Source organism: Otolemur garnettii, unplaced genomic scaffold, assembly GCF_000181295.1.
Source record: "Otolemur garnettii isolate 467f Iridium unplaced genomic scaffold, OtoGar3 scaffold00086, whole genome shotgun sequence".
Classification (NCBI taxonomy): Eukaryota; Metazoa; Chordata; class Mammalia; order Primates; family Galagidae; genus Otolemur; species Otolemur garnettii.
This window is the reverse complement of record NW_003852481.1, coordinates 475,209-489,133: the sequence shown is the minus strand read 5'-3', so window position 1 is coordinate 489,133 and position 13,925 is coordinate 475,209. Positions and strand designations below refer to the sequence as shown.

Here is a 13,925-nt window from a genome sequence, read left to right as displayed (position 1 = left end):
CCTGTAGTCCCAGCTACTTGGGAGGCTGAGGCAGGAGACTCGCTTGAGCCCAGGAGTTGGAGGTTGCTGTGAGCGTGATGCCATGACGCTCTACCCAGGGGGGATAGCTTGAGGCTCTGTCTCAGAAAAAAAAAAAAAAAAGGTGAAAGAGTCTACAATTTGTAAACTTCAAGCAAAATTCATTTGACATCGTACACACCATAACAGGCACAGGTTCAACAAAGGTGGATGTTGCCTTCCTCAGAAGTTAACTGAAGCTAATCTAGCCTCTTAAGTAAATACTATGATGTTAAGCTCTGTGAAATTAGCTTTTAGATAGTATGACCATATGTGGGGATGGGAGGATGTTATATTAAAGTGTTTACAGGGAAAGAAGTCTGCATGTAATTTTTTACTCTTGTGGCATAATCAGTAATTGGCCTGATATCAAGGCTTCATATCTTGAAACTAGAGGCATAATTGAGGTATTCTATAGTTGTTTAGAATCTGAGAACATAGACCTTGAAAAATAAAGGTGTTTCAGAAGGGCATCAAAATATTTAGGTCTTTAGGTTAATATTATGCCAAATTATGAGCGAATAGCACTTGAAATACCTAAAAGTCTATTATAATCCTGAAGAGGCCTAAGTAGTATCTTGGTAATTGAGGAGAGCTTTTCATTCTACCTGAGTGTAAATGCAGATGGAAATCCAGTGAAGGAGGTGTAGTGAATTCTGTATAAGTAGGATTGTATCACTTAATTCCCTTTTTGTGGTAAAAATTTAATTTAGTGTGAAGAGACAAATTTCATGTGAAGGTTTTTTAGCCATCAAGCAGTACTATCACCTACTCATGCACAAAACTGCCTCCCAAAGGCTTGTCCTAAGTTCTTTGCCTCAAAAAATTAGGAGTATAATGGAAGATAGCCCGATCTTGTCAAATTGGACAAATGACAACAAACAAAAGACGAAGTATGACCTTTCCTGTGAACTGTACAGAATGTCTACATATTCATCTTTTCCCGCTGGAGTTCCTGTCTCAGAAAGGAGTCTTGCTCATGCTGGTTTTTATTACACAGGTCGCAATGATGATGTCAAATGCTTTCGTTGTGATGGTGGCTTGAGGTGTTGGGAATTTGGGTAGAACATGCCAAGTGGTTTCCAAGGTGTGAGTTCTTGATACGCATGAAAGGGCAAGGGTTTGTTGATGAGATTCAAGGTCGATATCCTCATCTTCTTGAACAGCTATTGTCAACTTCAGATACTCCTGGAGATGAAAATGCTGATCCACCAACTGTTCATTTTGGATCTGGAGAAAGTGCTTCAGAAGATGCACTTGATGAATACACCTGTGGTGAAATCGGCCTTGGAAATGGGCTTTAGTAGAAGCCTGGTAAGACAGAAAGTTCACAGCAAAATCCTAACTACTGGAGAGAACGACAAAACAGTCAATGATATTGTATCAGCTCTTCTGAAAGCTGAAGATGAAAAAAGAGAAGAGGAAAAGGAAAGACAAGCTGAAGAAATGGCATCAGATAACTTGTCATTAATTTGAAAGAATAGAATAGCTCTCTTTCAGTGGTTGACATGTGTGCTTCCTATCCTGGATAATCTTTTAAAGGCCAATGTAATTAATAAACAGGTACATGATATTATTAAACAAAAAACACAGATACCTTTACAAGCAAGAGAACTGATTGATACCATTTTAGTGAAAGGAATGCTGCAGCCAACATCTTCAAAAACTGTCTAAAAGAAATCAATTCTACATTACATAAGGACTTATTTGTGGATAAGAATATGAAGTATATTCCAACAGAAGATGTTTCAGGTCTGTCACTGGAAGAACAGTTGGGGAGGTTACAAGAAGAAAGAACTTGTGAAGTGTGTATGGACACAGAGGTTTCCATTGTATTTATTCCTTGTGGTCATCTGGTGTGTGCCAGGAATGTGTCCCTTCTCTAAGAAAATGCCCCATTGGCAGGGATATAATCAAGGGTACTGTTTGTACATTTCTCTCATAAAAGAAAAATAGGCTGTATCTTAAGTTATATAGAAAAGTCTTTAAAATATTGTTGAACATACAATGCTATTTGAATGAACCATTGGTTCTTCAATTAGTAACATTTGTGATGTAATCTGCTTTGGTACTAATAATCTTATTTCTAAAAAGGTAGTTGATATTTTTTAATCTTAACTTGTATATTTACAAGAGAGGATTTACGTTTGATGAGCTATGTAAGTATATATTGTTATCTGTCACTTTAGGTGTTACTGGATATTCTTTCTGAAAGCTTTGAGTACCACTACCACAACATAGTAAAGATTAAAAGAACTGGAAACATAAACTCTGGAGTTCAGTTACTATGCCAAATTCTTTTTAGTGCCTTTCACATATGTTATAAAATAAGGATTTTTCTCTTCCTACTAAATAAGTTCCCCTATTCTCCCTTAGTTTGTGAGCAACATCTTAGTAAAGTACTTTAAAAAGATTTAAAAAAAAAAAAAAGAAGAAGACAAACAGCAAACATATGAAAAAAATGCTCATTGTCCCTAATTAGATAAATGCAAACCAAAACCACCCTGAGATATCACCTAACCCTAGTGAGAATGGCCCACATCATACCATCTCAAACTGCAGATGCTGGTGTGGATGTGGAGAGAAAGGAACACTTTTACACTGCTGGTGGGACTGCAAACTAATACAACCTTTTTGGAAAGAAGTATGGAGAACCCTTAAAGAACTCAAGTTAGACCTCCCATTTGATCCTGCAATCCCATTACTGGGCATCTACCCAGAAGGAAAAAAATCCTTTTATTATAAGGACACTTTCACTAGACTGATTTTTGCAGCTCAATTTACAATTGCCAAAATGTGGAAACAGTCTAAATGCCCACCAAGCTAGGAGTGGATTAACAAGCTGTGGTATATGTATACCATGGAATACTATTCAGCCATTAAAAAGATGGGGACTTTACATCCTTTGTATTAACCAGGATGGAAGTAGAACACATTATTCTTAGTAAAGCATGACAAGAATAGAGAAGCATGAACCCTATGTACTCAATTTTGATATGAGGACACTTAATGACCTAGTACATAGGGGTTGGGGGGGGACAGGAGAGCAGAGAGAGAGAGGAGGGACCCCTATCTCTACTAAAAATAGAAAAAGTAGCTGGATATTGTGGAGGGCGCCTGTAGTCCCAGCTACTCAGGAAGGTGGGGCAAAGGAAGAGCAGAGAGAGGGAAGGAGAGAGGGGGGTGGAGGTCTCAGTGTGTGACACACCTTTTGGAGGCAAGACAGAAGTATAAAAGGGACCTTATCAAGTAAAATCAGAATGAAAAAAATCCTAAAATGCCATCCCTATTAAAGTACCAACATTGATATTTCTTTCATTGAGGGTTTCTTATACCCTCAGTGAATCCCCAACAATAAAAAAGAAAAAGATGCTAGGACTATTATTTTGGAAAACAGAGAACTAATTTCTTCTAGAAAGACACTTGAGCCAATTTCTAAGCATTTCATTCACATCTTATAGTTCTTTTTCTTTTCTTTTTGTTTTTCTGGTCCCCTAGGAAGGATACATATCTTGCAGTTCTGACAGTACTATGCCCTAACAGTAAGGCAAGTCCCTGCTAACTTTATGTATTATACCACAAAAGACACATATAGATACTTAAAGAATCTGGATATAGGAGTGGTTAGATAGAAGCTGAAATAACTTCACATCTGTAATTGAGATGGCCAGTGTTGTGAAGGAGTGCTTTGGACACAAAGAGTTCTTTAAGTTAATTATAATGATCAGACCAAACAGGGCCATGTCTCTCAAAAGTAAGTAGCACCTGTATAGCTAATACTGAAATAACTTCTGTTTTTCCCCATAACTTTAGGACAATAGGGAGAGAACATTTGATACGACAGTTTTCTTATGATTTGGTAAGAAAAATTATTTGGAATAATATTTTTATTTTTTGAGACAAGAGTCTCCCTCTGCCTCCCAGGGTAGAGTGCTATGATGTCGTAGCTCACAGCAACCTCATACTCTTGGGCTCAAGGGATCCTTTTGTCTCAGCTTCCTGAGTAGCTGGGACTACAGGCGCTCTCCACAATCTCCAGCTAGTTTTTCTATTTTTAGTAGCTGATCGGGGTCTCAAACTTCTGAGTTCAGATGATCCACCCACCTTGGCTTCCCCAGAGTGCTAGGATTACAGGCATGAACTACCATACCTGGCCAGGAATAATCTATTTTGTGGGGAAAAGTCCATTTGATGATGGACTAAAGAGATCAAATGGGCTCTAAGAAACTTCTTAGAGGTTAAGTAGCTAACAATACACACCCATTTTTAGTGCCATCCCTTCATATCAGACAAAGCCTAATAATCTGTTCCTAGATGAGGAGGTATATTGTTGTAATTGTTGTAGTCTTAAGTCAAGAGACAGGAGAAAGGCCTATGGATGGGAAGTAAACTAACAGCATATAAACCATCTTAAACGATAAACCATGAAACAAAAATATGGAAAAACTTCTGGGAAAAAAACCTAAAAGCAATGACTATCTCAGAAATTCTGGCAGCCACTTGGTTGGACATTGTATTCTGTGGCTCCTTATAACCTGTCAAACTCTAAATCATCGCCAAACTATGAACATCAGAAAAAAAAGATTTATCAGTAATATTTTCGGGCTGACTATAGTCTAAGAGGCAGGGCTACAGGGAAACATTTCAGACCAGAGGTGCCATGCTTTGATCAATGCTGGTAACAGCATTTGAGTAATTGAAAAAGGACCATTTTCTGTGGTGGTCTTTTCCTGCCAAGGTCCTGCCCTAGGGGCAGGGTTCGTTAAGACCTGTGCATCTGGCAGCAACCGACTGAAGAAATATAAACTTAGAAATGACAAGACAAGACACACAGAATTTTCAAAGGTGGGAACACAGGGCACCACCCTTTTGTGGGGTTCCAGTGAGTAGCCCTGAGTGTGTGTTCCATTCAGCTTTTATTAAAGGCTATTTGCTCATTAGCCCAAAGGGTAAGATGAGGAAGGGAACAAAGATCCCAGCAGTTTCGAGTGAGCATATCAGCTCCTAGTGTTTCTATAATCATTAAGGGTCTGAGCAGCCTTGAGAAATCTGGAACCTAACTAAGCCTGGTATGGGGGCAGCCTCCTATCTGAGGTCACACAGATTCTTGTTGGCGGGGGGGGGGCTAGTCCCACTAGTTCATTGTGGAGTAAATCACGACTGGTGTCTTTCCTCAAGACTTGGTGGAGAGAGGAATGTTCCTCTCATCACCATTATAGAGGGTCTTCCTCTGCCATAGGAATATAAGCCCTACTGCCCATATTTCAGGGCTTGAGCTGTTTGTTCCCTTGATCTCTGCCTCAGCCAACTACAAATCTCCACAGTGGGTATTTTCTTTGACTGTTTACTGGGTAGGAGGCAGCCTAGTTAATGTATCTTGCCAGGTCTTGCCACAGCATCTTCTATGGCATTATTTTCTTCAGAGTATTCACAGACCCAGCTGTATCCCAAATAGGCCAGAGTTGTAGGAAAAGCAGGAAAGTTGCTCAGATAAGAAACTTAGCAGTCGCTGGTTTAAAGGTAAACTAGCTGACTTTCCTTTGTTCCACCTCACTCAGCTTTTTTATTTTCTCCTTTTTCTGGGAGTATTTTCCCTTGCTAAGAATGGGGTCTTCAGTCTCCATTCTGCCTGCCTTTTCCTAGACACTAAGCAAGTGAATGCACTCAGAAGGTCATCTAAATAGGAAAAGTTGCATTTCTGCATAATGTTCCTAGAACAGGCAGCACCCGTAGCTCAGTGGATAGGGTGCTGGCCACATATACCAAGGTTGGCGGGTTTAAACCCAGCCTGGGCCAGCTAACACAACAATAACAACTGCAACAACAACAATAACAAAAATAGCTGGGTGTTGTGGCAGGTGCCTGTAGTCCCAGCTACTTGGGAGGCTGAGGTGAGGGAATCGCTTAAGCCTAAGAGTTTGAGGTTGCTGTGAGCTGTGATGCCATGGCACTGTACCCAGGGCAACAGCTTGAGACTCTGTCTCAAAAAAAAAAAAAAAAGTTTCTAGAACAGACACCTTTGAAAGGGCAGCCTATTTGGCAATAACATAATGCTAAAAATTATATCATCTACATGTTTGGGAGGCTTTTCCTTATTAAAGCACAGGAGTGGTCCTATCATGTGGCTTCAAAGATACTAGCAGAGGGCTAGAGAAAGCATCTTCTGCAGAGGAAGATGCAGAGGGGAGGTAATACAGGGAATCCATCCATATTTTATGGAATGTTTTCCAACAAGTAGGCAAGAAAAATGCTCTTAATTCCTGAGAAGACTAGGATAATATTAGCAACCATTTCCTTTTCCCTTGCAGCTCCTTTTCCTGAAGCCTCTGCAAGAACTCATCATAGTGAAAAAACAAATTGACAAATAAAGCCAACAAAAACTGGCATCATCTACCCAGGGGTCCTGAATTACTGTTTTCTCCACTCTGGCTGCATGAGTGGGTTGGTTCCTGGAATGAGTCTGTGAGGACATGTGACTGTAAAATGCCACAGAAATGGCTTAGATTTGAGGAAAAGTTTTATATGATATTCTTCATTACCAAACATCCTTTTCTTATTAATGCTTTGAATTCGTAGCATTTTCTTTGCCTACTTATTAAAATGTGGGTGCTTTCTCTGTACAACCCCTCCCCCATCCCTTACTCCTCATTTGTGATGCCCTGCTCTTCTCAGGACACTAATTTTACAGACTGTTCACATAAGGCATGGTTCTTCTGCAGAAGATGCTTTCTCTGTCCCTCTGCTATTATCTCTGAAGCCACATGACAGGACTAATTCTGTGCTTTAATAAGGATCAGCCTCTAAACCAGTGGTTCTCAACCTGTGGGTCACACCCCCTTTGAGGGTCGAACGACCCTTTCACAGGGGTCACCTAACTACATCCAGACATTTACATTACAATCCATAACAGTAGCAAAATTACAGTTATGAAGTAGCAGTGACAATAATTTTATGGTTGGGGTTCACCCACTACATGAGGAGCTATGTTAAAGGGTCATGGCATTAGGAAGGTTGAGAACCACTGCTCTAAACACTTGAGTGACATTTTTTTGGCATAAAGGTTTTGCAGACTACTCAATAAGAATATTTTTCTTTCCTAAGTATTAACAATCACTATCCTTATGCTCCCTCTCCCAAGTATCTCATACAAAAGGATCATAATAATTATTGCTTTTATGTTATTAGTCCACTTCCTGTTCTTGTTGACATCAGGTTCTTAATGTGATTAAATGTCTGATTAAATGTTCGTGCCCAACATTGCAGACTCTATGCAGGGGTCCTCAAACTTTTTAAACAGGGGGCCAGTTCACCATCCCTCAGACTGTTGGAGGGCTGGACTGTAGGTCCTGGGACGAGTCAGCTGCTAACCAGGACAGGCAGCAGTGGTAGAAATACCCAGCGGGCCGGATAAATGTCCTAGGCAGGCTGCTTGTAGCCCACAGGCCGTAGTTTGAGGACACCTGCCCTATAGGCTATGAGTCTGGGCTGGTCACAGCCTCCACAGTCCAAGAGCTGGCTGAGGTTCCTTCACAAGGCAGAGAATCAGAAAAGCCCAGGCCACCACCTTCTACCTCCTTGTGTAACTTCATAGACAGGGTGAGTCTGCTTTCTACCAGGCTGAATTGAGAGCTGCAGTGTCCATCTGAGTCTTGGCAGGGAGCAGAACTACACCACAGTCCCTCAGCTGCCCTTAAGGGAATGTCATTCAGTTTCTCTTGCAGTGAGTTGTCTTCTGCAACACCAGAAGCATTTGGAGGTGACTCCAAGAGAGTCTATTTTATGGAACCTATTTTATTTTCCTCTGGTCTGGCTTCTTTTGCTTTCTTTTTGAGAGACCAGTTTTTCAAATTGGCCACACCATTTCTCAACGACATGGTGGGATGGAGAATTATAGAATGTGTTTCTGAATGCCACTGTTTGGTGTCCTTTTGGGACCAGGCAATCAGAAACAAGGCCAGGATTGCTTGCATCTAAAGAAAGCTTTTCTTGTTTTCTTTGAGCCTGAAAGGTACAAGGTATTTCAAAGAAAGTTTTGGTGTGTGTAAACATGGAGCATTCAGAAATCTAAGAAAAACCACTGTCCTGGGAGCTTACAGCTGTGTGTGCCTAGAGAGGACAAGCTAGAATAGCTAATCCTGGGCAAAGGTTTAATCCTGGGGGTAAACCTTTGGTTTGTGGCACTACTCTTGCCCACCTCAGTGCCCACAGCAAATCTGTGATTTATAAGCTTTTGTCTATTTGCAAAGACTTACGTAATTTGAGACAATCTTCAGAGAAAAGACAATTTGCTTTTCCACTCATCAGTGATGGGCTCTGAGCAGTGTCATTATTTCCTTGAACTCCTGAGGGCATCTGCAGTATGTGGTGGGGAGATCCAGGTATATCCACATAAAATGGCTGGTTCTTATAATAATCCTGGGAGGACATAGAAATGACCAATGGCTTGGCCTTAAGGAAAAGTTTCAGAAAACCAGACGAGGTTTTCTTCTTAATGTTTGATTCATGGACTTTTTGGTGCTGGTATCAGTGCTTGTGAATAAACTCTGTTTAAAACAGGTCTTATTCCCATCCTGAGGAGTTGATTCTGCTTTAGATAACCTTTGCCTTTTTGACAGAGAACTGCATCAGAGCTCGACTTGTGTAGCTTTTTCTGATAAAACTCCCTGAGATAAGAAAACTCTGAATCCAGTTGGTAGATGCTGGGCTCTGAGCATCACCAGTTTCACCTCACGCTTTTTGCAGCTGAGGATAGATGGCTGGGTGTGGCAGACAGGGACTAGGCAGGATCCTGCGGTGCAATATGTGTACACTATAACATTCACTAGCTTAAATTCAAGATGCTATTCTATTTGAGCATGTTCTTTATTAGAATGGTCCGAATCAAAGTCATTTAGGCTTAATAGATGTTCTACTTCAGGTTGGTCGAGGTTATCATCACTGAATATTAAAATAAAGGATCCATGCTTCTGCTCCCCTGGCCTAGTTTCTTTACTATGTCACTGTATAAGCCATCAACATCCTCATTTAGTTCATTTCCAAAGCTGTCGTACAAGGAGTCACTCAGTTGAAAGACAGAAATATCTATCAAAAAATCAAACCATAATTAACATTTTTACTTAGCACAAATGCAGCCCATTCTGTCTTACATCAAACCATGTTGCTTAGTTTAATTCTTTTTTCATGTAGAGTATTCAAATTCCTTCTCTCAAGAAAGAAACAACCTTTACAAACTTCCCAAATAATTAGTACAGAATAAAAGAAAAAACACCTATTGGGGTATTCTAGATCATCTCAGGTCCTGATGAATGAGCTTTCCTTAAGTAATGTTTTCTCAAAACAATGAACACGTCAGAAGACCCAAGAAATGGTGAAAAATATGAAAGAATATTCCTAGATTCTGAGTAAGACTCTGCCTTCTAATGTGGCTTGCTAGTCGTTATATGTAATAAGTCTAGTGTTGGAGAATCCATTTCTTAGCCTACCAATTTCTCTTTTACAGAGTTCTTTAATACCCATTATCTTATTTAATATTTACAACAAGCACAAAGACATTATTTTTATCCACATTTTATAGATGAAGATACTGATGTTCAGTGGCATGGAGTAACTGGCCAAAGGTAACATAACTAGTAACTGGTGGTACAGGAATTCCTATTCCAGAAGGCTATTTGTCTTTGAATTCAGTGTCCGCCTATACCAGAATGATGCTGGTTGTTTTCAAAGCATCTTATAGCACATTAGAATTCTGAGAAGTGTCTCGGGGACCAGTAAGAGGAAGGAGAGCAAGAAAAAAGCCAGGCCTTCCTCTACTGCCTCTGGGCTTTCTATTCTTACTATATATATATTAGGGTTCCTCATGCAGTTTTACTGTTAAAAAAGTCAAAACCATCATGTAATGGCATGCTGCCACCAATAACTTCTTCAAAGTTGAGATCTCTTCTTATACATTGCCTTACCAAACTGTTAACATACCCTGACCTATTAGCAGGTCTTCTGGAAAAGGACCAGAAGTCCTGGGCCCCACTGAGCCAGGTCAGAGGCCCCCTTCACCTCAGCTGCCGTGGATGGGCTCCAGGAACACCACTGTCCCAGCGTCTTCACAGACATGTGACTATATTTCACAAAAACCAATTATTCACAATACCTGAGGCATTTCCTCTAGTGTCACATCTCCCTGAAACCTCTCTGAAGAGGGAAGTGATTTTTCCTCTAAATATCCTATGGACATTTGTCAGTCAGAAATGTAAAACCAGGGTAACCTATACCAAAAAAAAAAAAAAGATAAAAATGAAGTGTTAGTTTTCATATAACATGTTTATAAATCATATTCCATATATGAATTCTGATTTTAGCCACAAAAACACAAAAGTATTCTGAGAAGAATTCATATCTGATTTAAGAGTACACCCAATAGTTCTTCCTGAAAAACTACAGTATTTTCAAGAGTAATTGGGACATTGGGTGTAGAAATTCATTTTAATCAGGGGATTAAAGTTATTATGTGTGGCTTTGGCTTAATGTTAACATTTTATAACAACGGCTCTCTGTCATCAAAATTAGAGTAATTTCACATATTCTCAATAGGTGTTTGAGGTGAAGAAATACCTTTGTTATTAAATTTTCAAAGCAGCCAGGCACAGTGTGCCTAATGGCTATAACTCTCGGAGGGTAAGGGGAGTGGATCACTTTAGCTCAGAAGTTTGAGACCAGCCTGAGCAAGAGTGAGACCCCAACTCTACTAAAAATAGAAAAAAAATTAGCTAGGTGTAGTGGTAGGTGCCTATAGTCCAGCTACTTGGGAGGCTGAGGCAAGAGGATTGCTTGAGCCTGGGAGTTTCAGGTTGCTATGAGCTATGATGCCATGGCACTCTAGCCTTGGGCAACAGAGTGAGACTCTATATAAATAAATAAATAAACAAATAAACAAACAAATAAAATTTTAAAGCATAATTAGACAAAGAATTCTCAAAAGCATTCTTATGTAAAGGGCAGGATGTCATAAGCTTGGGCAGTGGGATCTTCTGCAGATATATCATGAAGGAGAAAGACAGCTAGAAAGAAAACCTGTGTTTCCTGACTAGTCTTTACCCATGCACTTAATCCAATAGGCTACATGTGCACTGCCTGCCACTGGGCTCCCTAACTAGAGGTGCCTCAGGGAAGAGATAAAAGTTTATTAGGGAGATCTGCCCTTCCACTGGGATGTAACAGAACCTTTCTATAGTTTCCTTATCCCAGTAGGGGGGTGGCAAGAAGTAAAGAAATGTCAAAAGCAAAAGAAACTGATGTCTCTGCACATTTTATTAACTGCCATGCATTATAGGAATGTGATTTTTAAGTAATTACTGTGCTATCACTACTTTCACCTCTTTAGATGAGGACATTGTGGGTCAGTGTAACTGACTTTGCCCAAGATTATACAACAGGCAAGTGGTGGGGCTGAGAAGTAAACCTTGGCTGGCCTAACTTCAGTGTCTTATTGGGTTTTTTTTTTTTTATTTTTTTAGTTATTATCAGCTCCTTTCTTAATCAGTCTAAGTCAGTCATAGCATTTAGTCTCTTTTTTTTTTTTTTTGAGACAGAGCCTCAAGCTGTCCCCCTGGGTAGAGTGCCATGGCATTACAGCTCACAGCAACCTCCAACTCCTGGGCTCAAGCGAGTCTCCTGCCTCCGCCTCCCAAGTAGCTGGGACTACAGGCGCCCGCCACAACGCCCGGCTATTTTTTGGTTGCAGCCATCATTGTTGTTTGGTGGGTCCGGGCTGGGGATTCGAACCCGTCACCTTAGGTGTACGTGGCTGGCGCCTTAGCCTGTTGAGCTATAGGCGCCGAGCCAGCATTTAGTCTCTTTAAAGGAAAAAGAGAAGTAAACCAATTGTATCACTTTTCTGCTTGACAAATCTCTTTCCTACAGTCTACCAGGGTAGAATAAAACACCACATCATTAGTAAACTCAAATTTATAAGGAAGTGTACTTAGGTTATTTAAGAAATAATCTCTTAGGATTAGTACCCAAATTTCAGTTTCAAAAGTGAGATTCAGTCTCCCAGGACATAAAATGAAAATATTCATTACCTTTTATCATAAATTCGTTTTCTAGTTCTGGGCTGCAAGAAGTAGGAGGCATGGAGTGATTATGCATCATTAAATACATTCATCTGATGGGATGAGGAATGTTGCTCAATCTTGTGTAGTATCCCAAAAAGATACCTTAGGAGAACAGCACTGGCATTTGGACCCTGGTCTAATAGCCTAAACACAGAAAAATGTGCTCTTTAAGCAAGATGTTTTCTTGAAAAGCTTATAAGGCAGGCAACCCTAACTTGGTATGAGTAAGAGGGCAAATCAAGAACCCAAGTCATCTACTCAAATTTCAGTTAACATGGTACCCAGCAATGTGCCTATATAAAAAAAGGAAATAAGCACTGGGGATTTATTTTTCTCCAGTTTTATACACTGTCTTCAGAGCTCAGTGAAAATATAAAAGAATACAGAAAAATGTTTCATTTTAAAAAATCTGTCTGAAATATTTCCTTGAAACTAGACTGATATATTTAAACTCAGGCAAATCCTATACATAATTTCAGAATATTCTCAAAATCCACAAAAGCCTTTCTGATACAGTGAAACAGCAATTAAATTTAAAATGCTCCTTTATTTCCAAGTAGCAACAGAGGAATGCTGTCTCTTAGCGAGAACCCAAACCTCATCTATAAAGACTTCCAGATCCATTCGAAGAGTTTATGCCCTGGCTCCACCAGCTTCTAAGGTTGATTTTTGTCCCAAATTTTGTCTCATTAACTTTCACATATAAGTCAAGCTTATGGTAGTATATTTGTACTGTTCCCCTGTAGTAACTGAAAAATAATTTTTAAAATCTTTAAATTTATTCACCAAAAATGACTTTTACTCATACAAAGAAAACATATATAAGGCTCAGTGCCCATTGCTCATTGGTTAGGATGCCAGCCACATACACTAGGACTGGCAGGTTCAAACCCAGCCCCGGCCTGCTAAACAACAATGACAACTCCAACAACAAAAAAAATAGCCCAGCATTGTGGCCAGTGCTTGTAGTCCTAGCTACTTGGGAGGCTGAGGCAAGAGAATCGCTCAAGCCCAAGAGCTTGAAGTTGCTGTGAGCTGTGATGCCACGGCATTCTACCAAGGGTGACACAGTGAGACTTTGTCACAAAAAAAAGAAAGAAAACACATATGATATCTGTGATTGTTGCTTTTTTTCAATAAGAATCTGCAAGGTATGACACAAATAACAGAAAGCTGTTCTTCAGTATAGTGGATTGACAATGAGTATAGTTTCTGTAAGGATAAGTTATGAAGCACTCTGAAATAGAACAAAAGATGGCTGGGTATATTCAATGGAAAATAAAGTATCTATGCTTCTGGAATACACTATCCCTTTATGAGAGCTACCTTACGCACAAGAGCTACTTTACCATTCTGTAAGTTGTAGATAATTCAATAGCAGTGTGCCAAAAAATACTTGGCTAAAAAGTTGAAAATTCTGTCTAGTAGAAAGACAGCTGATTTCTTTGTACCCCTGCCCTGGTAGAAAAGACTAGCTTTGCATATTTTGTATTATAAATTCATTTCAGTATTTTTGATTCAACTACATAAGCTGTGATACTCTGAAATCTACAAAGATGGTTGTAACATCTTACTGTTTCCTTTACTAATTAATAATTTAATCAAAATCTTTCACATGCGAATCATATTACCTTTAAAAAAAATCAATCTTAACAGCTTATAGGAGATATATGTAAAACAGAAAGCGATACTATCTGAAATGGTTTACACTAAACTATAATGGAAGTGGAGACAGTATTTTGTTATATGGCTTTAATTTCC

The 13,925-nt window shown here is 39.6% G+C and overlaps 2 pseudogenes; one reads left to right on the top strand and one right to left on the bottom strand.

The window, feature by feature from the left end:
- The first annotated feature begins 894 nt into the window (after positions 1-894).
- Positions 895-2,002, top strand: LOC100948534 (annotated as a pseudogene).
- Positions 2,003-7,529: 5,527 nt separating this feature from the next.
- The window catches only part of LOC111726915, a 13,268-nt pseudogene continuing 6,872 nt past the window's right edge, over positions 7,530-13,925 (bottom strand).